Source organism: Canis aureus, chromosome 8 (genome assembly GCF_053574225.1).
Source record: "Canis aureus isolate CA01 chromosome 8, VMU_Caureus_v.1.0, whole genome shotgun sequence".
NCBI classification, from domain to species: domain Eukaryota; kingdom Metazoa; phylum Chordata; class Mammalia; order Carnivora; family Canidae; genus Canis; species Canis aureus.
In genome coordinates this window covers 76469368-76493085 of record NC_135618.1, presented here as the reverse complement: position 1 = coordinate 76493085, position 23718 = coordinate 76469368, and the positions used below count along the sequence as shown (strand labels likewise).

General features: G+C 49.6%; 1 protein-coding gene across 6 annotated transcripts in view; it reads left to right on the top strand.

Annotated features, from left to right (window-relative positions):
* The first annotated feature begins 384 nt into the window (after positions 1-384).
* The window catches only part of CALN1 (calneuron 1), a 526620-nt gene continuing 503286 nt past the window's right edge, over positions 385-23718 (top strand). Inside the window, exon 1 of one of the 6 annotated variants that reach the window (XM_077908317.1) lies at positions 385-585. The gene's annotated coding sequence lies outside the window, so the exon portion shown is untranslated. Of the gene's footprint in view, positions 586-10988; positions 11308-23718 lie in introns of those variants that run through there. The other 5 variants (XM_077908318.1, XM_077908330.1, XM_077908331.1 and 2 more) reach the window with 5 other exon arrangements.

Below are 23718 nucleotides of genomic sequence, written 5' to 3'. Positions count from 1 at the left end.
AAATGATTACTTTTATGTTTTGTGACTTTCACCTCAATAAAAATTACATTTTTAAAAAAGCCTAAAGCAAGAAAACAGTTTCATAGCAAAGGATTCAAGCCAGAGTGTGTTGCTGGGTAGGGGTCAGAGCTCAAATTTAAGCAGCAAGATGAAGTTAAATAGGGCCATATCCAGAGGACTATAAGGGGGGCATGTAACCCTACCAGCCTTGGTGTTGCTCTGCAGTGGACCTAGAGGTGGCAGTCGGCCTGCTGCTTCTACAGCTCCTTGGGAGTTAATTTGATCCTCTGGAGTTTTTACAAGGCTCTCTCCAGCTCCTCCTCCACCTGCCTGCCTCGCCAGAGAGGCCTGGCTGGGCTCCAGGATGCTCACAGCACACTTCTCCCTCTTGCAGTCTGGGGAGGCAGCCTAGCCAGTGTCTGGCGCGACTTCAGTGGGCTCCAAGGGGCCAGGCTGGGCTGGCTCTGGGGTGAGGCTCCCCGGCTGTGTGGACACTGCAAATTCATCTTCTCATCCCAGCTAACAGCTTTGGGACCACTTTGGCAGCTCCAGGGAAAGGATTTGGGACCGCCTCCAGGGACATAGGTAAGCGAGAAGGTCTGTGAGGGGTAGGGACACAAAAGGGGAATAAACAGCCTCTGACACATCCAAGATGTGTGTGACTCCACACTGGTCTCCTTATTTTAGACCCACAGGAAGGCTTGCAGCTGTTCTCCAAGTGTGGGGGTGGGGTGGGTATTTTAGGGACATGCTTCTGTTTAACTTCTACTTGATCTTCAGAGCTCAACATAGATACCACCTTCTCCAGAAAGCCTTCCTAAGCCCTAAGGTGCCCTTTCTCTATGTCCTCAAAGCATCTTGGCACTTCAATGTAGCACTTTCTATACTATATTGTAGATGCCTAATGACCTCTCAGTTACCCCACATATTAGACTGTGGACTCCCTTGTGGCTGAGTGCCCTCCTCCAGATGTCCGCTTACCTTCCTGTCAATGACCCTAGAGGTATCCTAGGTGCCTGCTGTTGACCTGGGGAAGGAGGGATAATATTTTCTTTTACTTTGCCAGGCAAGTGCCTGTTCACATGTGCACACACATGTACAACACACATATGACCTCAAGGAAAGTTCAGTGTGTTCTTCAATCCAGTTCCTTGTGATAGAATCTAAACTATACAGGACTGGAATGGTAATGGGTTGAAGGGTGTGGGCATTGTGGCTTTAAACTAATTAGCTCAAACTCCTGCATCATACCAAGAACAGGCCCTCCCTGCCCAGACCTTCAGGGTGTTGGCCCCCACATGGAGGTCTCCCCGGTTGACCAGATCTCTCACTCAGACCTGTTTTTTATGTTCATTCTGCTTCATTTTGGTTTCTTCCTTTGCTGGGCTGGGATATTCCCTTGGTTGGGGTGTCCCAGCTCCTCATTATATTAAAGTCTCCATTCATTTTGCTGATGCTCAGAATGAGGGAGAGGCTTGGAGCCTAGAAGTCAGAGGAGAGAAGGGAGGGGACCCTTCTCTGGGTAGGAAGCTTGCTTTTTTTTTTTTTTTTCTTCTTTTCTTCTATGATTTTCCCAAACTACTTTAAACAACAAATCACTTATACTGCAAGTGTTAATCTCCTGCCCACAGACCTCAATGATCTACATACAAGATTCATGTCTTACTGCTAGCATAATTTTTGGACTTTATTATGCTGGAAGAGTGTCTGTCTCTTTCCCGACCTTGACTGTGACACTACAAAACCCTCTTCTATTGGTTTGGCCTTGGAGAGATCTGTTTTCAATTCCCACTTCTCATTTCCCCTAGCTGCAGTAATTAGGGGTGAGGGTGAGTGGAATATGTTAATCTTGGTATAAATAGGCACAAGCCAGGTCTTAAAACTCAAATTTGGGGTTAGGAGTGTTCAGGACACTAGCAAATGCAGGAGGTCACTGCAATAGCCTTGCAGAGGGACCAGTAAGACATAGCCCCTAGGCTCAAAAGCACATAGTCCAGTGTGTTTGGGGGAGCAGAGAGGTGTCTGGGAACTTAGAGTGTAAGTCTGGGTGGGAAGTGTATGCTGCTTTGAGGGCACAGAGGATGGGAGCCTAACCTTGTGCATGACAGAAGACTTCCTGGGTGAGGTGATGTCTGATTTCAGCCACAAAGACCAAATGAAAGTTACCCAGGAGCATGTCCATCAGCACCCTGATTCCCCAAATTCTCTCTTCTTTCTCAAGCTATGGGAAGACCAGAGAGAGGCATCTGAGATCCTCTCTGTGGTCCAGGATATTTGAGTTTAGTAGCTTGGACTCTGAAGCACTAGCCGGACTGAGAGTACCTTTGGATATTCTCCTGGGTGCCTGGGCAGATATGGAGACATCAAGAAGCACTGGGAGTTCTCAGAAAGCCTTAGGGGTTGACATATGTACCACTCCTGGTTTCTGTCCAGAAGATTTTCAAGGATGGGTTCCAGTTTGGGATGTAGGACACTGGTGGTTTCCGTCTTTAGCCTTTGCTATGTGATGGCATCTATTTCAAGAACTAAAATTTAGGAATCCAAGGGGATTCATAAGCCAACCTAGCAGTGCCTATTCTTCCTGTGGCTGAAAAAGGGAGCTGGAGATATTGCTCTAAATTTACTTGAGTGGTTTACGTCCCAAAGCTGGCATTGTTCAGGCTACACTATTACCTGGGGCAGTTTCAATGAGAGAGTCTTGAATGGGTTTGTTCAATGAATAATCTCAGATGGGCTTAGAAATGCTAAGAAAATTTTAGCTGCGGAGGTTGGCCACATGAAACAGAGGGCGAGAGGGAAAAGCTAGGAATATGCGGATTAGCATGAATGAGGGAGCTAGCAGTGTGGTGCCCTTCAGGTGGATATGCCTAAGATTGCTGCTTGGCCACCATTGCAGTATGAATTCAAGGAAAGAATTCTACGCACCTCCTCTCCCTCTGCCCTCTCTTCCTTCTCATGTTATTATTATTACTGAGGAGGCTGTGGTCCAGGTGGGCCGGGGGATGATAATATACAAAATAGGAACTGATTTTCTTTTTTTGTAAAGTAGTATTAGTCCTACCTAGCCCTGGCTTTTAGCTGTGCTTCTGAATCCAGCTATATTCAGGACCAATAAAGAGATACTTACTTACCTCTGGCTAGAGGAAAACCCAACAGAACTTCACATCACTGGTTTTCTGTACTTTGGGTTATTCACACTTCCAGTGTCTCACCCTTCCCTACCCTTCAGGGTGGAAGGGAGACCATATGAACATTTACTCCGTCTGCACAAGCTATGATGAGATGGTGGGAGCTGGGGGACCAGTAAGCTGTACCCAGTAGCTAGAGAGGGACCCAGTAAGAGATGAACTCTGTCCTACTCTCAACCAATTCCAATCCCGCCATCACAAATGCCTCCATGTTTTTCCTTTAGGGTTGTGGTGATCTTCCTCCCCTCTTTCTGAGCTGTCCTTGGATTCTTGGAGCTTTCCAAGTCCCTGGAAGAGATGGTGATTGGCTCCATGATGGTCTTTACCTTTTAAAACGTGCAAGTTCTCTAACCTGAGAAGGAAATGGTCTTGGCCTGTAAGGACAACCTGCCCAAGTTGAACCCCTGCACCCCAGCCTCTGCCCTAGTGGGGTCCTCCAGGAGAGGCTCAGAGCCCAGTCACCTTAGTGTATAAAGATGCAGGTGGTGGGAGGGAAGCTTTTGCCAGGATCTTTTTGGCAATGAATGGAAATAAAATGGCAGTGACCCCTAGATGACACCATTTGGGGAAACTACCTCTCTGTGCTTTCTTTCAATGATGAGCATGTATTAATCATGTAGAAGTTACATAGAAATTAACAAGGACACTAGCCAGGGAAGACATAAATCCAGTCCAACCTCATTGTGGACTATAATTGGCCTGGATGGAGTGAACCACATAGGATCTTTTGGTTGGGGGAAGGGAGTGGGTGCTTTGGGCATCCTGGCAGCTCCCATTTCATTTCCTGCTCAAGCCTCCTTGCAAGACTCCCAGTTCTTGGCTAGAAAGGACCCTGGTTGCAGGGCTGGCTGGTGGCTGTTCACACACCCCTGACAAGGCTGCCCTTTGTCCAAACCCCACTGTTTGTAGCCTTCTCTCCACGGTAGGTTTTCTGTGTTTGGAACTAGGACACTGGGACTGTGGACATCACTTGGCTTTGCTTCTTCTGGCCTCAGCTTATGCCTGTATATACAGGCCTGTCTGACTGGTTTGTTGTCTTATAAGCCAATGATTTTTATTGTTGAGTTTGGCGTCTCCCTTGGGTATTAGATAAGGAGAGGAAGTTGGGCCTTTGACTGTCAGTAGATGGCCTTGACAAGTGACAGTAAGGAAATGACACTGCCGCTCACAAAATGTATTATCCAGAGCACCCTGCTGGGGCTGCTGTACTCCGAGAGGCTCAGATGGCACGGCCAGCTGTGCTGGTACCCAAGGTCAGGTGAATGGAGCAAGACTATCCTTCAAGCTGTTTGTGAGCTGCTTGTTACCTCCAGGAAATTCACCCAGGGATGGCTCCCTGCTTCCCCAGGCTGCTGCATTAGCCAGTGTGTAGCTGGAGGACCCAATGTCTACCCCAGCTGCACCTCTGTGTCAGGACTTAGAGGGGTCTCCTATGGCCCAGAGATCCCTGGGCCCTGGGAACATATTTCACTAATGACACTTATCCTTTAGTCTAGTTCTTGCTTTGAATACGTCAGGCTCTCTCCTAAGGTATTCCGTGGCACAGGAGTGCCACCCTCTCAGCCAAGGAAGTGGAATAGAGAGAAGGGAGGAGGAAGGCAAGAAGAACTGGGGAGAATGGAATCTGAGATGGTTGGAGAGAATGAATCAGGGAGCACCTGTTTGTTCTAGCCATTTTGCTATTTGCGAACCCTCTGAACACTTGAACTTTAGGGCTATGGAGCAAAACCCAGACTCACGGGTGATTCAGGGAGGCAAAGCTCTGTGCCCTGCCATCAGGGCGGAGAGGGGCGTGGAGCAACACCTGAACTGAATCCACACCAGCCATGTCAATGTGACAATGGGGGCTGCCGGAGGACAGGGCCTAAGAGCTGATCAAGAAGTTTCATCTGGTATCGGGGGGAGACCTCTACCAACACCTTACACTTATGCAATTGAGCCCATGTGTTCACAAAAATCTCATGAGGCAGTAGGTGTGGGGATTTTCATTTCTACCTTAACACCCTCGGAATGGGGTAGACATCTTTTTTATCTGTAAATCTGTGCTGTGACTTTGATGCTTTTGTAAGCGGTAACTCCAAATCTCTGTGCACATATATTCTATATTCATGGAAATGAATACCTTTTGTTCAAATTGGAACCTATGTCTTCCCTATGATTTAACAGATTGTGGGCAAGACTAGAGAAGTGGTTGCCTCCAGGAAACCTTTTGTTCTTGCATTTGGGTTGTGTAGCCTGATTCTGTGGGCAGGGTCACAATGAGACAACTCTAGATAATTTGACTAATGTGAGAAAAATAAGAAAATTTAAAAACGTGTATTTTTCTAACAAATAAGACAACTATTTACTTATTGCTCAGACTTTCCCTTGATAATAGGTCAGATGCTTACCAGATGCCCCAACTGTTGACATTTTTATTGGAACTTCGCAGGTGTGAGTTTTACACATTTTGCATTTTTCACCAAGGAGTTAAGCTCACTTAGCTTGTTAATGTGGAAGTATATCCTCCAGTTCATTTGAACCAGAATTTTTTTTTATTGGAGTTCAATTTGCCAACATATAGAATTTCAATTTGCCAACATTTGTTGTGGGAGCACTCTGTACCAGGCACTAAGGATGTGAGGGCAAAGAATACCTGTTCACTAAGGCAGCAAGGGAGGACATTCGAAGCTGAAGGAAGAGCATGTGCCAAGGCCCAGAGATGTGTAGAGATGGCCTCTTATGGGAGTTGCAAGTGCTTTTATGTGTCTGTAGCTGACAGGAATTAGAAGGGGATCTGGAAGGAGATGACAAAAGGTACATTGAGGCCAGCAGCTTATAAAGGACTTTTAATTTTTTAATTTATTTATTTGTTGAGAGGGAGAGGGAGAGAGAGAGAATCTCAAGCAGACTCTCCACTGAGTGCAAAGCCTGACATGGGGCTCGATCTTATCACCCCGAGATCATGACCTAAGCGGAAAGTAAGAGTCAGATGCTCACACGACTGAGCCACCCAGGTGCCCCTACTAAGGACCTTTTAGGTAGATTAAGGAGTTTGATTTTATCCCAAGCACCATGGGGAACAAATGTTTCGTAGTAAGCTTGATTCCATTGTGCTCCTATTGTAAACCCTTGTTCAATTTTCCTTCATTGCTCACTTGTGTTAGAGAACAGATTCCTTAGATATCCCATATTGACGAAGAATCTTTTATAAAGGTGCCTCCCTCACTGTGTCACAATCCAGCCTAGCCCTGCGGGAGCTTCCTGTCTCCCTGACCATGAAGTCCCAAGCCTCATGAGTGCCTCCTGCTTACCTCTCCATCTGACCATGAACCAGTCTTACTTCATGAGCAACACTGAACTGGTTTTCTTCCATTCCCTGGCCTTGCCTGGTGCCCAGGGGAACAATCTCTTCCCCATCACATCATCAATACCTACTTAGTTTCCAGGTCCTAGTTTCACCACCAGCCTCGGGAACCTTCTCCAATTCCCCAGAGTAAGTTAGTCCTTTGATGACAACTGGTAGTAGCACTGTGCATGTCTTCTTATTTGCCCTCATTCTCCTTTACAATTGTTTGATATTTGTCTTTCTGCAACCTCTTAAGCTCCCTGAGGGCTGGGCTTTATCTCTGATGCCTAGCAGGACACTAGACACTATTTATGGATAGGTGGAGGTGGGGGCATTCATTTCGATACATCTTGTAGGAGACCAGATGAGAGAGCAAATGGCTTCCATGAAGCCAGTGGCAGTGGGACAGAGAGGGGGATGGTTTGTGAATGGCCAGATCTCTAGGCTAGTTCACACTGGATCGGACTTGACGTGGATCCTGGAAGAGTGGAAAGAGGTAGAGATGATGTCAGGGAATGCAAAGGCCTTTGCTCCCTTGCCTCACACTATTATCCCTGTCCCCTGTAGAAGAGGGGATAATTTTGCTGTCTGTGATTTTTGCCTTTTTGCCTTTATTACTCTTATGAGAGACTTCCCAAAGGAAGAAGACTTAGTAATCACTGGTCTGAGCCTGGGAACTGCATTAGTGAGCAGTTCTGGTCCCTGTGCTCAGAAAGTCCATGCCACACATGGTCACTCTGTTGCTTTTCTTGTCTTTTTGCAGACAGCCTGCCTGGATAGGACGTTGCTTAGAGCAGGCCTTGCTAGCCCCTCGGGGCTGCTTCTTTCTGCCACCAAGATTTGCTCTCAGGCCTCATCATCATGTGTTCAGTGTGGAGGAGAAGACACCAGATCCTCCCTTGGTCCGAACTAGGACACCTTGTCCAAGCTCTGCCTAGGGCTCTTTTGTTCTCAGTGGGCTGTTCACAGACCCCCAAGAGGATGAAATGAGAGATGAATTAAGATCCTTCAATTCCCTAAAAGTCCACACTGTCCAAGTTCCAAAATATTAGCGAAACATACTACCATTTACCTAACACACCTAACACAGCTAAATAATAAGCGGAATAGAATGTGTGAATTACCCAGAGTCCTTCCCTGCTGGGCTGGTGTTCAATTCCGTTTTCTCGCTGTTGACTTCCTAAGTTGGCCTTACGATTCTTTTGCTTTGACTTCAGTAGACCTAAAATTAGACCAGGGATATTTTTTCTTTCTGATATGCAAAGATTTGGTGTCATAAGTGACAAATATGTAATATAAGGATGTGCCAATGGGCTCCAACCTGCAGAGGGGTCTTAATATTTTACTCTTTCTTGTAATTTCTTTCAATTCATGAATGTTAACATTTATATTCTCAAATGCATCATAAGGGCTAGGATGTTCAGATTATGACTTGCTCATGACTATCAGAATGCTCAGATTGGAGATCTCCAAGGAAAATTCTTGTCCAGCAAGGAAAACAAAACCACACTAGATGTTTCAAACAGATGGCATTCAATACACAGGACTAGTTGCACAGGAATTGGAAAGCTGAAATAACCCCAAGAATTAGTAATTGAAAGAACAGCTACCATCCCTGGGACTGAGGGAATGAGAGAGAAAGGTGGTCTCACTGGACTAGAAGAGCCCCGAGGTGGCTGGTGCTCAGACCCCTGAGGGAGGCGTCAACCCGGCAGGACTGCCATGGCTGAGGAGACCCAGGGTGGGGGTGGTGTGGCACAGCTGGTGGTCTGACCATTGAGCGACATGACTACTGGCACCCCTCTGAGGTGGGCAAGGCTGGTCTTAGCCATTCCGAAGGGAAGTGGGGATAGGGATCATCCCTCTGTGGTTTTCTCTTCCCTGGCCTCCCCATCTTCCTGGAGTCCTTCTTTGAGCCAACAAGAAAGCCAGTGAGTAGGGGGTGCCTGGGAAGAGTGGTCTGGAGCACTCAGCACCAGCATCACAGAGGGCCCATGGGTGGCCAAAGCTGAGTGGCTGCAGGGAACAGCCAGATTCACAGAAGCAGATCTGCAGACAGGCCAGTTTCGAGGCTCCACAAAGTTATTCCTCCCTCATACAGGGATTGGGCCTCCTGGTCGTGTTCTGGTAAGCTTATCTTGCAGAGGTCTGCTAAAGTCAAGCTCCTGCAGTAGGCATGACGAGTGTGGGCATTCCCAGCTGTCAGTCACTGGAGAAGAGGCAGGCCAGAGGGATGCTAATGGCAGAGCTTAGATAGGAGGGAGCTTCTGCTTCTCTCTGAGTCGTAGTCTCTTCAGTTGGACTTTGAGAGGTCAGGATCATCTTGAGGGCACTTCCTGGTGGTGGATGCTGCCGATGGCCTGCCCCCTCCTCCTCAGCTGGGGGCCTCCCCACAGAGCTGAGGCAGCCATCATGTCTGCCAGGGGACCTGGCTTTCTGTTAAATCTCCAGGTTCACAGCTCTTTGTTCTGAGGAGCTGTGGAGAGTGCTGAGGGAAGATTTGAACTGTGGCATTTGGGGCCTGGAGTCCTGTGAGGCCATCATGGTGGTGATGTGGGGTGAGTGCTCTAAGACAACTCCGAGCCAAGGGGTGTGCCAAGGGGTGTTGAGGCCGCTGCCCCTCCCTGCACGTCAGCCCCTCCCCCTCCGTGAACATTCTCTTTGTTGTCAGTCTGAAAACTGGGGGCTTGATTTTATTACTGAAAACCAGAAAAGAGACCCCAAGGATGTGAGGAATTTCTGGCTGGAGTGAATAGACCTTGGAATCCCCCATTCACCTTCAGACATTTCCTTGTCAAGTGGTCCGCTGTGCCAGCCTCCACCGGCCCAGAGGCCACCTCCTTGGGGACACCCATGAGGTGCCAGGGGGCTCTGGGGTGGTGAGGCTGTGGGAACACTGTTGGTGCCAGGCACACATCTCCCACCTCCACCCCCAGCCCTGATCTGACCGGTCCCCTTGCCCGGTGTCTTTAAAAGGCGAGAGAAGATGCCACATGCAAGTCTCCCAGGAAGACGGAGGACCAGAAACCACTTTGAACAGATGTCTGGATGGGTGATAGCAGAGTCTTTGCTGACAAGGGTTTTATTGCCGGTGGGCATGAGGACTCTGGGCACCTCAGGGTGAGAGGAAAGGCCAGGGTAGGGGTAAAGAGAGATTTTTGTGGAGAGAGACTGTACTGTTCAGTGATTTTGCCCGGCTCGGCTGGAATAGACGGTGGCACCTCTTTCTGACCTTTGCCAGCCTGAGCAGGCTGCGTGCAGGCTCCATCTCTCAGAGCAGCGCCTGTGATCTGGGAGAGAGTATCCAACCCGCTCCATCTCTCACTGACGCCGAGGCCCTTGGAGATGATTCTGCACAGTGTTTCTCGAGATTTTTTAGCGCATGCCCTCTGCAGTGTGCTGTCCCCGTCAGCCAAGATGTGGTCAAGCTCGGTGTTCGGTTAATGGAATATGTTTTCTAAAAGTGCCTGTGTCCCCCTCTCTGTTAAGAGCGTTGCTGGCTTAGTTCGACACTGATGTTTTACAAATGAGAAAATCCAGGCCCAGGAGGGGAAGGGGTCACACATGTGCTCAGAGCAGAGGCGGAAGGGATCGGAGGTTCACCCCCTTTCTAAAGCCGGGTGCCCCCTGGGATGCCCGTCGGCACTCACACCCTGAGGCAGAACACTGAGACTGGTGAGCCTCATCGGCCGGATTTATTTGTATGCCTACTAGGAGAAAGTGGCACTAAAATATAAAACAGCGCATAAGGTACTACTGTATCGGCTAAAGAGGCATCACCGGAAAGTCACTTGCATGAATGCCACACATATGACAGACCAGGATGGGCATGAGACGCTGAGGTCCTAGTCAAGCCAAGGCTTCACAGATAGACTGGCAGGAGCAAGTAGAAAGAGGCTGTGGGGACAGAGGCTCCCTGGGGGGGGGACCGTCTTGAATTGAAACTGTCCCTGACTCAAGCCCTGCTCTCGGAAAGGCAGCCAGGGAGCCAGGCAACTCTGCACATGGGTTTGCTCTTGCCCTCCTACCTCCACCACCTTATCCCGGTCTCCCCTCCTGGTCATGCTCTGGAGAAATAGTCACAACTATTTCTCTTGGTGTATGGGTAAGACATCTGGCTGGCCACAGGCCCTGCGCCTCTGCATCTGGATGTCTAGAAGTGGGGCCGTGTGTGTGCACGGTCAGGTATGCAAGTACGTGGGCAGGCATGTGTGCATGGGCAGCTGTGAGTGTGCATGGGCAGGCATGTGTGTACATGAGCAGACGCACGCGTGTGTGTTTCTCCAGGTGCTGTCCGCCCAGCTCCACGTCTGGGGAGGGTGGCCGTGGTGCCACCTGCACCCAGGGACCCCAACCCTCCTCCCTGGTCCGGGAGGCGGCACCTGAGATGTTGGCGCTCCATCAGGCGGGCCGCGCCCAGGTCCACAGCCCTGCGGTTTTGATCTCAAACCGCAACCCGAGCCCCGGGGCAGGAGCCGCGCCTTCCCACCCTCGGCTGGTCCCTCGCTGGAAGGACAGGTCCGCAGGAAGCCTCCCAGCAGCCGGGGCAGTGGCTGGAGCAGCAGCAGCCGCAGCAGGAAGAGCACCACCAGCACCCTCCAAATTGGGACTCTAGCCCTTTAAATCTGCTCAGTTACCAAAAAAGAAGAGGCATCAGACCCTGTTAATTAAAGCTCGCCCTGGTCCATCATTCTGAGGAGCTGCAGTGCTCTGCTCCTTCCCGGTGGCTTAGAGATTCTCCTAAACTCCCAGCCATGGATCTTGGAGAATTTCCCCCGAGATCAGCAGGAGGTATGATCCTTGTCGATGGCACTCTGGGGCCCGTGCGGCTCTAGATCAATGATACCACTGACTGCATGGACACTGCCTGGCCCCTGTCTTTCCCGCTTCCCCTCTGCCTCCTCTCCCATTTCCCAGCTTGTGTTTAGTTGAGACAAATCAAGTTTTCATAGGGTTTGGAGGACGGGGAGGGGGTGAGGGGGGCGGTCCGGAGGTAGCTCCCAGCGCGTTTGTTTTGGCCCTGGCTTCACCTGGCTGCCAACGTGGTTCGGGGGAGCCGGGGGAGCCGGGGGAGCCGGGGGAGCCGGGGAACATGACTCTTGGAGCTCGGGCTTGTGCAGCACCATTTCCTCCTTGCAGGGTCCCCTCCCGCAGGGTATCATTAAAAGGGCATAAGCCTGGGTTCACTCGCCTCTTAAATCAGTGACCTGCCACTCGGGTGGCCTGGAGGGGCCGTGCGGCTGCTCCCCTGTGTTGTTATTGGAGAACTCGGTGCATCCAACTTTCCGCAAACCGTCCCGGCAGGAGAGCGGCGCTGGCACCTGTCCCCCCCCCCCCCCCCCGTCCCCCCCCCTCGCCCTCCCCCTGCCCCCCTACCTCCCCAGGCTAGGCGGCTAGACGGGAATGCAATGCCGCTTGTAGGATTTGAGGAATTCCTAATCTCTATCCCTGTGCCTTTTGAGGAAACTCACTTCTAGCTGAGCCTAAGGTTCTGTTGCAGAGTTGTTTTTATTCAGGAACCTGCTCGGGGCTGGCAGAGAGGGGGAGGAGATTTATCTTCTTTACATTGCATTTTGTAAATTGTACTTGGGCCCAAAGAACATCTATCTGCAAATCCTTCATTGATTTGTTTTCGCCCCCACATCTTCCTTCTGGGTGAAATGTTCTTGAGTCATACCCGAAGGAGAGGTTTCCTTTCAATCAGCTTGACACCACTTCACAGATGTCCCTGAAAGCCAGGCCCAAGCAGAGGGAGCCATTTTCACTGTCCTGAGTTAGAGTCCCGAGGAGCCCAGAGCCCCGTCCGCCTGTGTCGGGGGGCTGCCAGGGGCTTCCACCTGCCCCCACACGGGGAAAGTAGCTCAGGAGGGGGAAAAGCACTTTTACTGATTTTTTTTCCAGGGGCTTTAAAACACACTGGATGATTGGTATCACTTCTCAAGTCTTGAGGGGGATTTGTGCCAAAACACAGCTCCTGGGACTGAGGATTTTCCCCAAAAGTTATGGCCTACAAGTCCTGAAACATTCACATGAACAGTAGTTATGGTGGGTGTAGCTAAACCCATCCCAGCCCTCCAGCAGGGGGTGGGAACTTCCTCGGGGTACCTGTCAGGTAGGTCAGGATACCTGCCTCCCAGACAACGTGGGTGCAGAGTGATTCCTATTCTTGGAACAATAAAACTCTGAGCCGTGGCAGAAACGCTCTGGTTAGGAGAGGCTATTCAAAGCCTCCAAATGAAGCATTTGATGGAATTCCTAGTCGCTGTGCCCGGCAGTGGATCTGTGTAATAATTTGAAGATTTGAAGGGAGGTGCCCAGGGAGAGACGTTTCTTGCAAACAAAAACCCACTGTGGAGGCAGGGTGATGGAAGCCCAGTGAAGAAAAGAGGCCCAGGGGAGGTAGCATTGCAGGCTTGGTGTCTGCTTGCAGGCTTTGCTTTTGGCTGGGGCATGGATGGCTTCACTGAGGGTCAGGCTGTCACCCGGAGCTGGGACATAGGTAGGGCTGTGGCCACTGAGACAGGGCTACTGCCCTGAGCTCACAGAGTGTCCAACATGGGGGGTCCTCATGCAGCCATGGGTAGGTACCTCTTCTTGCTCTCCTCCCTCTGCCCTCTTAGGGCCTGAACACCATAGGCCCTCTGCCTCTCCAGGCACAGCTGCTTCAGTCAACACTCTTCCTGGGCCACTTCCTAGAGGAAGCCAAGGGAACCCAGGCTTCACAAAATCCCCCCAGGGCAGGGAGAGGCCTGGGACAGACGTCACCACTGTGTCCTTGGACGGGTTGGGGCCCATTAACAATAAGTAAATAAATAGGCTGTTCCTTTGTGTCAATTTTTCTTTTCAACTTCGGTGTGTGTGTGTGTGTGTGTGTGTGTGTGTGTTGTGTTTTAATTTACTGGATGGCTGCTGGCTTTCAAAAAGCTGTAAATGAGTCCCAGCGGAGTTTGTTTGGACATGGCAACTTTGTGCAGTGGATGTTCTTGGAATGGCCTCAGAGGGTGTTCACATCACCAGGAAGGTGGAGCGGAAGGTCATGGCCTTGGGGGCACGGCAGATCAGCTCAGGCATCTCAGCGCCACCACTTACCAATGCATGGCCCTGGCTGGCTGTGTGATTTCAGTGGGTCTTAGTTTCTTCAATCTGTGATATAGTAGAGTCAGCAGGATTAAACGGAATCACCTAACCGAAGTCTGTGTACGCAGCCAGGACCAAATAAATCTTTCCTCTTGTCTTTTGATGAAGACATCTGCCTCTAATTAAGAAAAGCTTGACACGAAGGATAAAAACACTTAAGTAACTCCAGGGGCTCCTTTACTAACTGTGGGGCCGAGCCTTTTCCGAGGGCAGGGACCACCCCTCCGGAGTCATGACTCTTCTCCCAGCGGCACTGAAACAACCTAAAGGTTCATTTGAATGAATACATGATGGTATGCAGACACAAGTTTCACCATAGGTGATTTCTAATGACCACGTGAAGTCCCTTCTCACTCAGCCTACTTAAGAAATGCAGCTAAGCCAGACAGATCAAAGAGCCCCGTGACAGTAATAAATTTGGACTAAAATGTATCCTTTTGTGAGGACATTTGAGTTGTAATGAAAAAAAATATCTCGTATATGAGGACCGCATCCGGTGCCCGTGGACTCCAGAAGTGTCCTTGAAGCCATTCTGATTGCTAAGGGGAAGTCAAGGTGACTTCTGCCTCCCTCGTGATATGCTATACTCCCTCTTCGTACTTTGAAGATGAGGCTCAAGGGGCAAACAGCTCTGGGTGGAAAGAGGCACTGACCCTGTCACTCTGGTGTGTAGAACAAGTCAGTCAATACAGCAATCAATTGGTCAGTCAGTCCAGCCGCATGTGGACTCTTAGTACTATTGTGGAGAGTCATTGATTGAATAAATAGTTATCAAAGGTAACAGTAGTAGTAATGATAATAATTATGCCGCTACCACCACCACCTAACAGAGAGTCTCCTTGACTAGGGGCTGTGGGTACCAACCTCAGAGCGACAGGCACCTCTACTCTCAAGCACAGAACAGAATGGTACACAAAGGGTGTCAGTGTAGACTGGAACAGGCTAGGAGAGGCAAGAGCACAGTGCACGGTGGGGACTCAGGGGTGGGGCCTACCCTAACTTGACTGACTCCCAAGATGAGTCCCCAAAGAGGTGGTTTTGGAAGAGTGTTCTTGGGAGAGGAGGCCAGCAGTGGATGAGACACTGTAGTGGGTGATGGGTAATTCCACTGGGCTGTGTTCTGGAGAATGTGAGAGAGGAGGCAGGAGAGGTGGGCAGGGGGCCAGATCCCAAAGGGCCTCAGGTGCCCACAAACAAGAGGACTTTCTTCTGAGGGAGATAAGAATCACTGAGGGGTTTTAAGCAAGAGAATCACTTGGGAAAATTAAATTCAATGAATGTTAATGAACACTAGTCGTATACCAAACTGTATTTCTAGGCAGCAGTGAACAACCCAGACAGAAACTTGGTTCTTGTAATTTTCATCCAATGGGGAAGACGAAAAGTGAGGACAGAAAGGTGAATTGTAAATTGCAAATAGCATGTTAAGGGGAGAGGGAAAGCAGAGAAGGAGGGTAGGATGCAGAGATAGCAATAGGGCCTGGGTGGATGCAATCCTAGGAGGAGGGAAGGAGAAGGTGGCCCTGGAACAAGGTGGACACTTGGAGGCGTCATAAGAGCTTTGGCTTTTACTCTGAGGGAGATACAAGTTAGCACTGGGCTCTGAGTTGAGGGGAGACCTCTAAAAATGATCCTTCTAATTACCTTGCTGAGAAGAGGTGGTAGGTGGGCTGGGGCAGAAGCAGGAAGACTAGCAAAGAGAATACAAAATCCCAGTGATTGGGGATGGTGTTGGACAAGGTTGTAACAGTGGAGATGTGAAAAGTGCTAGGATTCTAGACTTTCTCTCTCTCTCTCTTTTTGAGGATGGAGGCAATGGGATTTGTGGATGGATCGGATAGTTGTTTTAGAGAAAGATGAGTCAAGGATGACTCAAGCTTCGTTGGCCTGCCATGGGGATGACAGTGGGTGGAGGAGGTTTGGGAGAAGATCAGGGGTTCGGTGTTTCTCCTGTTAACTTTGAGGCGTCTGTTGAGCATCCCAGCAGAGATGTTGAGTGGGCAGTCCTGAGTTCACAGCAGAGATCTGGGCCGGATACAGCCTTGGGAGCCATCGGAGGACAGATGGTATTTCAAACTATCTCAGATGAAATCATCAGGAGACAGATTATGATGGAGAGGACTGAATTTTGAGGCATTACAACTATTTACAAATTGCACAGAGAGAGGAGGAGAAACAAATCAAGGATACTGAAGAAGAGGCTTCACTTCTATTCAAGACAATTCACCCCCTTCCTATGTTCTATCTCCTTTCCTCTCCTGGGAGCAAGATTCGTAGATCACCCTCTTCACTGTCAACACATCCTTTTCTCCTGGCTTCTTCCCACCCCCTGGAGATCTGCGCAGCTCTCTCTCTTCTTACAAAGAACCCTTCTTGAACCTTAAGTCCTCCACCAGCTTCTACCTGATTTCTCTCTCTCTCTTTTAACAGATAAACTTTTCTTTCTCTCTTTCAACATTAATTGAATAGCTACTATATGCTCAGCATACAGACAAAAAATAGACTCTATCCTACTAGAAAGACTTTGTACTTCATCTACTTCCATAAAGCATTGTGGATGTGTACATGGAGTGAAATCTATACTATATAACCATAAACTAAGGATACAAATTTTGTACCAAGGAAAATATAATTTAGAGTAGAAGAGCAAGATTGGAAAAAGAATAGAATGCGCACATAAGGTCAAAATGTTGTATACGAATGTAATTGAGCAACTAATCTGATCAGAGTTTCCTGGTGAGGAAGGGGAAATTAGAATTCTTTAAAAACTTTACTGAAATATAATATATATCCAAGAAGTTCTCATACCATAATTATACAGCTCCATACACTTTTACACCCTGAATGCCTTACCTAACCAGCAACCAGATCAAGAAATAAGGCATTATTCACACTCGAAATCTGCTACCATCATTGTCATCAGATCTAGCCAGTGCTCTGCCGGGACCAACAATATTGACTTGCCTATTTCAAACATTTTGAGAACTACTTTTTGAGTTTCATTGTTTATGAGGTCATATGCTAGGTCCTCAAGGAAAGTGAGAGCTTTCTGGCCCTTAATTCTAAAAGAATATTTTTGTCTGGAGTTTCATTCAAGGGACACTGAAAAAATTAGGTAGACTACACCTTGTCTATTTCCGTAACATATTTTGGGTAGCATTTACAAAACTGTGCATAGGTAGTGAACTGTCAAATTATAAACTCAGGCTACCGAAGGGTGAAGGTGGCAGTTATTTATTTATTGATTTAAAAGATTTATTTATTTATTTATTCATGAAAGACACACACACACACACACACAGAAGCAGAGACACAGGCAGAGGGAGAAGCAGGCTCCATGCCTGCTTCGACGTGGGACTCGATCCCGGGACTCCAGGATCGCGCCCTGGGCCGAAGGCAGGTGCCAAACTGCTGAGCCACCCAGGGATCCCCGGTGGCAGTTATTTAGCGTCATTGAAGCCTGAAAAGGGACAGTCAGAAGGTAAAACCTAGAGAGGGCAGGGTGTTAAATGCCAGAGAGATCAAGCAACATAGGGGTCGGGGAATGACCCTTAGATTTGGAAAGTAGGAGGCGGCCTGCACAGTTTCCTGCAATGATGGAGGTCATAGATGGAATTGGAGCTTCGAAGTGATGGTTTGAGGGGAGGCAGCTCTTCCAAGATTGATCCTCACGGCTCAGAGAGAGATGGTGGCAGGCCAAGGAGCCTGCCACATCTAGGGAAGGATTTGGTGTGTTCCCCAGTAGAACAGGAGAGGCTTAATCATGGTAGTCAAGGGATAGAGGAGACAGATAAAGGGGAGAGAAAAGAAAATTAAAGAAGCAGAGACCTGGACCAGTTCTCATACTGTGCACATGCACTCACACACGCACTCAGCTTGGTTTTTCCCTGTCTTTAACTTTTTCTGGTCATGGACTCCTTTCCTCCCCACTGCTCTCCATGTTAAAGCTAAGATGGCCCTTAGGAACCACCTCCCCTCCACAGGGATTGGGGCTTTCTAGGATGTGGTCCACTTGGTCTCTCCCTAAAGAGAAGGCCATTGCGGGGTCTCTGCTGGACTTTGTTTCAGCCACCCATCAGGTCCAGCCTGTGTCCCTAGTTCTCACGTGAGGCTCCTGAGGCCTCCTGTCTTTCTGGCCAGGTAGAGACAGCAGAGGCAGAGCTTACGCCCTGATCTCGCTCCTTCTGCTTGATCAGAGGGTCAACAGGCATTTCCAGAGCTCTCCCTCTCCATCTGTCAAACCTGTTTCTCAAATTTCTGCCACCTGGAGGGTTTGCTAAGACACAGATGCCCTGGGCCCACCCTCAGAATTTCAGAGTCAGTGGGACTGAGGCCCGGCTAAGAATGTGCATCTCTAACCACTTCCCAGGTGCTGCAGAGGCTGCTGCTCCATGGCCAGCGAGGCAGAGAGGGCAGGGGAGGCTGGAGGGGCAGCGGGAGGAAGGAGAAGAGGAGGAGGAAGGAAGGAGGAAAGCTAGAGCCGGCTCCGGGCGCTGCTCCTCGGGCCTGGTCTCACTGGCCTCAGGTCAGGCTTGAGTGAGGCCGGGGTGGCCAGGCGCCAGCTGGGCAAGATGAGGCATGCCACCTTCCAGCCACCAAAGAGATCCAAGGAGTGCAGCGGGGCGGGCAGGCAGAGTTGTGCTGTGGTTCAACTGTGAGCTAGTGCTTCCCGCCCTTCCCTGCCCCTGGGCGGGAGGGGGCCTAGGCCGCAGCCTGGGACTCAGCTTCCCTCCGCGTCAGCGCTCCCAGGGCTGCTGGCGCTCCCGGGGCCCCGGGGAGGGCGGGGACAGCTGGGTGTGACCCCAGGGTTTTCTTCCGCATATTCCAGTATCTTGGCGCTCAGAGCATATGTCAAGTGAATTCTGTGTTTCTGGCAGGTTATTACGCACTGAATTAGTGTGGTGAAATAAAAACTATAATAAAGCTGTACCAGACTCTTAAATTGTTAAAATTTATTATAAAATGTGCATAGTTATTAACTGATTTTCGCCTGTGTGCATTTGCCCGCGCCCGAAGCCAAAGGGATGAAAAGTGACTCTGTCAAAGGGAGGCCGCGAGTTGGCTCCCGGAATTCTCCAGAGTCCCCGTGGGGCAGCAAATTCACGGATTCCCGAGAACAGGCTGCCTCCGGGGCGGCTCCGGGCTGCGGGGGCCCCGAGGAGCCCCGGGCAGGCCGCCGCGAGGTGCGCAGGTGCGCAGGGGCCTGGGTCCCCGGGACTTCCCACCGCGGCTCCCCTGCGCCCCGCGCCCCGCGCCCCGACGCTGCCCTTGGAGCAGCGGCCGCCGATGCCCGGCCCCGCCCCAGGGAGCCCCCGCGGGCCGTCGGGTGCCCGCGCTCACCTCTGCGGGGGGGGGGGGCTGCCCGCCTCCTTGAGCTGGGGGGGCCCTGACTCCCAGCGCGCGTTTTGAATCCGGCCCCAGGTGCCGTCTGGACTCGGGCCTCAAGCCCCTGACCCCTGCCCGGAGCCCGCAGCGCCGCCCTCGTCGGTTTCCAGCCCCTCCTGCCGCCCCAGGATCAGCCCGACCGCAAATTCTCCTGAAGCTGGACCCCCCCTGCCCCACAATGGTTTTCTTGCGTCTGGGCCACCATCCTGAGTGTTGCCCTCCGGGGGCTCATCCATCCGCTGGTGGGCAGGGGGCTCCCCCCAGAGGGCTCAGGGACCCGCCCGGGGTGCCAGGGGGGGCGCCCTGATCTCGGAGCTGGGGTGGGAGAGCTCTTGGGTTTTACGTTCCCTCCAGGAGGGATGTTCCTCGGGACTGTCTCTATGTCCTCCCTGTGTACGTGGCCTAGCTGCTACCCAAGCCTCACAGTTCGGCATCGCATCGTGGACTAAGGAGTCCGCTGGGGGGTTGAGCTGCTTTCTGGGGCATGGCCTGCTTTTGTGGAGACACCTGTTAGCTAACCCAGTTCTCTGACCCTGGGACACCAAGGCTGCCATCCAGGTGGGGAGTTGCGGGGACGCCACCTATATCTTAAAGACAACTGGATGCTTCTGACTGCTTTCTCCCTTCCAGGCAGTGACTTGGAGGAAAATGAAACCGTACAGCAGAGACTGAAGACACTTAAGCTCCAATGAGACTCTCCCAAGCCCTGAGTCCTCCCTTTCCTTCCCTCTGCCTCACCAAAGTCGTAGGATAGCCCAAGGTGGGGCAGAGATAGGGAGAGTAATAAATGCTTGGGTTCAAATATTCGGGTTTGGGTGAGAGATGGGTTTCCTCCTCCCCCACCTCCCCTTGGCACGGTTGTGCCATCATACCCCAGAAGATAGCAAGACTACAAGAATCTGTAATGAAGTGAAATCTAGTTAGTTCATCAGCATCATCTCTTTGGCCAGGCATTGATTTCCTAGTTTTAAAAGATGGTGAAATTGCCGATATGAGAGCTGGTGCCTGCTAACGTAGATCATAAAGTGGTCAATTTAAGAGAGCCATGGTGCGCACTGCAGAAATCCTCCATTTAGGATCCACTTATATGTTCTCCGCCTAGTTCCGGAAAGGACGCAAGGCAGTTTGCAAAGATGCATATCCAATTGCAAGACATAATTAAATAACAAATAAATGGACAAAGAAAATAAGACAAAAGAAAAACAAGACTGGAATGGGTGACGGGCACTGGGGGTTATTCTGTATGTTAGTAAATTGAACACCAATAAAAATAAATTAAAAAAAAAAAAAAAGAAAAACAAGACTGGGAAAGTAAGGCTTGAGCCAGGAGTGAGGTTAGGACACAAAATTCATGACATCAGACCCTGTGCATTTGCTGGAGGTGGAACTCTGGGGCAGCCCTGCGCTTTCTCTCAGCCAACACAGAGAGGGAAGCCGTCTCCTATTGCAGACCCAGCATCCCTGCGATAAAAGCAAAACCAACTGTTCAGGAGAGGCACAGCTGTTCGTGTTACTGGAGGTAGAGAGAAATGTTTCCCGCAGGTCCCCCCAAACAGGCCATGGTGTAATGCAAGAAGCAGTGCCCTGAACCACTTGACAGTCCATATGGCCAGGAATTTTGCAATATTCCTCTGGGAAGGGGTGGTGGATAGTTAGGGAGATAGAGCTGCCCCCAAACACTCTCTGAAGCTCTGACTCAATCAGAGTTTCGATTATCTATGATAGGCTGCCTTTCCTTCAAGCCGTTCTCCATGATTGATTCCATGCTGTAGTGTGAGAGGCTGCTACAGTGTTTAAGGGCTGTGTGTGTGTGTGTGTGTGTGTGTATGGGCATGCCCGGTGTTTGTATACCCCAGACTGTCAGCTTCGATCCTTTCATTTTTCATTTTGGGGTTCTTTATCATATTTACTTGAAGAAAGCCCCCCCCTCCCCACAGCTCATAATAGCTCAAAAATTAGAGTTTAGAAAAATAGATGAACTTAACGAGCAGTGGTTCTCCCAACAGTGTGAGCACTGAGCAGTGAATTTTGAGGTAATTCTCCTTGACAAGTACGCAGAGGGCAGCTGCCCTGGACTGCTGGTTGGGTACAACTCCATATGCTTTAACAGTTGGTAGAGCTGGAGGTGGTACTGAAATCCTCTTATGAAGACTGAGGAGGTGACCAGGACACCTTCCTGAACAGAACGCTATGCAGGATGCAGCTCCTTCCAGACCAGTTCCTTAGAATTGGCATCTCTTCTCATTGGTTGCTATCTGACTGGCATCAATTTTGACTGGTCAGTGTCTGCACCTCGTGGGTAATTACAAATTTTGAATATCACCCTGCCTGAGAGTAGGGCTGGGAAACTTTTCAGGGAGAATTTGGGGTCTCCTCTAGAGTCCAATCCAAGGATCTAACACCTTTCTGACCATGACAGAAAAAAGTTTGATACAGAAAAAAAAATGTAGACATCTGCTTCAGTAATTAACCTCCCCAATAAACATCGATGATATTTAACCTGGGACATCATAATTTCCTCTGATATAAACTAGCCACAAATTAAGCACCCAGGTCCCGGAGCAAGCTAACTTTACATACGTATTCTTAACTCCAAGGCAGTTAAGTGATGAAGAATGTTTTCTGAAAAATGATGACATTGAGTTTCAGAATAGCTGATCTACATGCTTTCTTTTTGGCAGTAATTAGAGGTTAGAGCCTCTTGTCTATAACAGCCACTACTAACCCATGACCGTAAAACTGTGCTCTCTGTTCAAAAGAGAATAATGATTGATCTCTGTCGGTGTTCAGTTCATCCAGGAGGGGCCCCCAGTAATAAAGATAGAAAATAAAGAGGAAAATATACAATTCTGTTTTATACCATGTTCATAGTTTTGGGGAGTTTTCTATGCACCATTTGTCATTCTAAAAGCTGGGGACAGAGCAAGGAACAGAACCGAGTAGGTTCCTGCTCTTATAGAGCTCACATTCTAGTGGTGACATACAGATAATAAAAATTTAGCAAATATTTTCTATTATGTGACTTTGAGCTCATTCCAAAAATCTGAATCCACTTGGTGCCCGTCAATTGCCTTTCGCTGTTGGGTAAGGATCACGTTTTCCTGATTGTGTGTACATCCAGTAATTTTGAATTGTGCCCTGGACTTTGTAAGTGACATGTGGTAGAGACTCTGGGTTCTGTTATGTTCATCTGAAGAGCATTTATTTGTTTGTCGGTGTGTTTGTTTTAGCTGGACAGTGGCTGAAGTGTCCATTCAATTCTCGGAGGCTTAGCTGGGCTGCTTGAGTGTGCCCTGGCTGTGTAGATTTTTGGGGTTGGCCAGAGGTTTGGCAGCGATACTCACAAGATTTGGGTTTCTACTTCTGTGATTCTCTCCTTTCTGGTGCATCTCTCATCCCTTCTAGTGATGCCCTGAACTCTGTCTTCTGATTCCTCAGCAGTAAGACTTCCATGTCTAGCCTCACAGGGCACTGATGGGGGGCTGCCCTTGGGTGAAAGCCATAAAAATGGGAAGTTGCTCAGTGCCTTTCGATCTTTCAAACATCAACTCCCCTTCAGTTTCTTCCTGCTTTGAGTCACTTTCAGTGCCTTTTGAACATTGTCTTTTATGTATTGCCCAGACTTTATGACTGTGATTTGTTATGACTGGTATTTAGGACAGAGAGATGGTTTGAAGTAAGCCACGTTGTGATTATTAGAAGCAGAACTCCCAAACTTAGCCAATAAATAGATAGGTAGGTAGGTAGGTAGATAAGACCATTTCGGATGGTGATACATGCTATGACGGCAAAAAATAGAGTCTGGAGTGTATATGTGGAGGCGGTACTTCAGGCGGTACTTCCCCTGAGTGACTGGGAGAGCCTCTTAGGAGGTGACATTGAACTGAGACCTGAATGATAAGGGGAAGCCAGGCACTTGTGGATCTAGGTGTGAGCCCTCCAGAGGGAGCATCAGGTATACAAATGCTGACATAAGAAGAGGCAGCAGGGGTGAGTGGGCAGTCGGAGAGGTGGATCACACAGGGCCTCATGGACCACACTAAAGCAATGGCATTTTATTCTACATGTGATGAGAAATCACTGAAGAATTTGAAGCAAGGTATGATGTATCTAGTTTTTGCTTTCCAAAGATCACCCTGGCTCTGCAGAGAACAGGCAGGTGTGGAAAAAGATTGCTTGGTCACCTAGGTAGGGGAGGACAAAGGTTGGGGCAGGAGTGGAAGCCCAGTGCAGCACCCCGCCTTGGGGGATGGGCCCCAGCAGTGTAGAGGCAGATGAGCCTGTTAGTGGGGGTCAGTGCTGCCCATAGCTGGTCATTGTCCCCAAAATAAAGACATAGATGAGGTTGACAGAATGGCTCCTAAGAGACTATTCCTCAGCGGAGACATTCAGCCCAGTGGCCACAGCCCCTTCTGTCTCTCTGTGGGGTCGGGCCTAGAGGATCTCCCCGACACAAGTGTCTTCTTAAAATCCCACAAAACAAGGTTTCTAAGTCTGAAATTCAATACATGAGGCAGAGATGAGTGTTGGTCTCTCTCTGCTGCGTTTCCTGGGAGTTGGCCAGTCTTGGGGGCTCCTACTCAGGGGCACAAGCTGGGTCCCTCCTGCCAGCTGGCAGGAAGGCACATATTTAGATGCATGTATTGTCCAGAGCAGCTGGATTATAAACTGTGAGGCCTT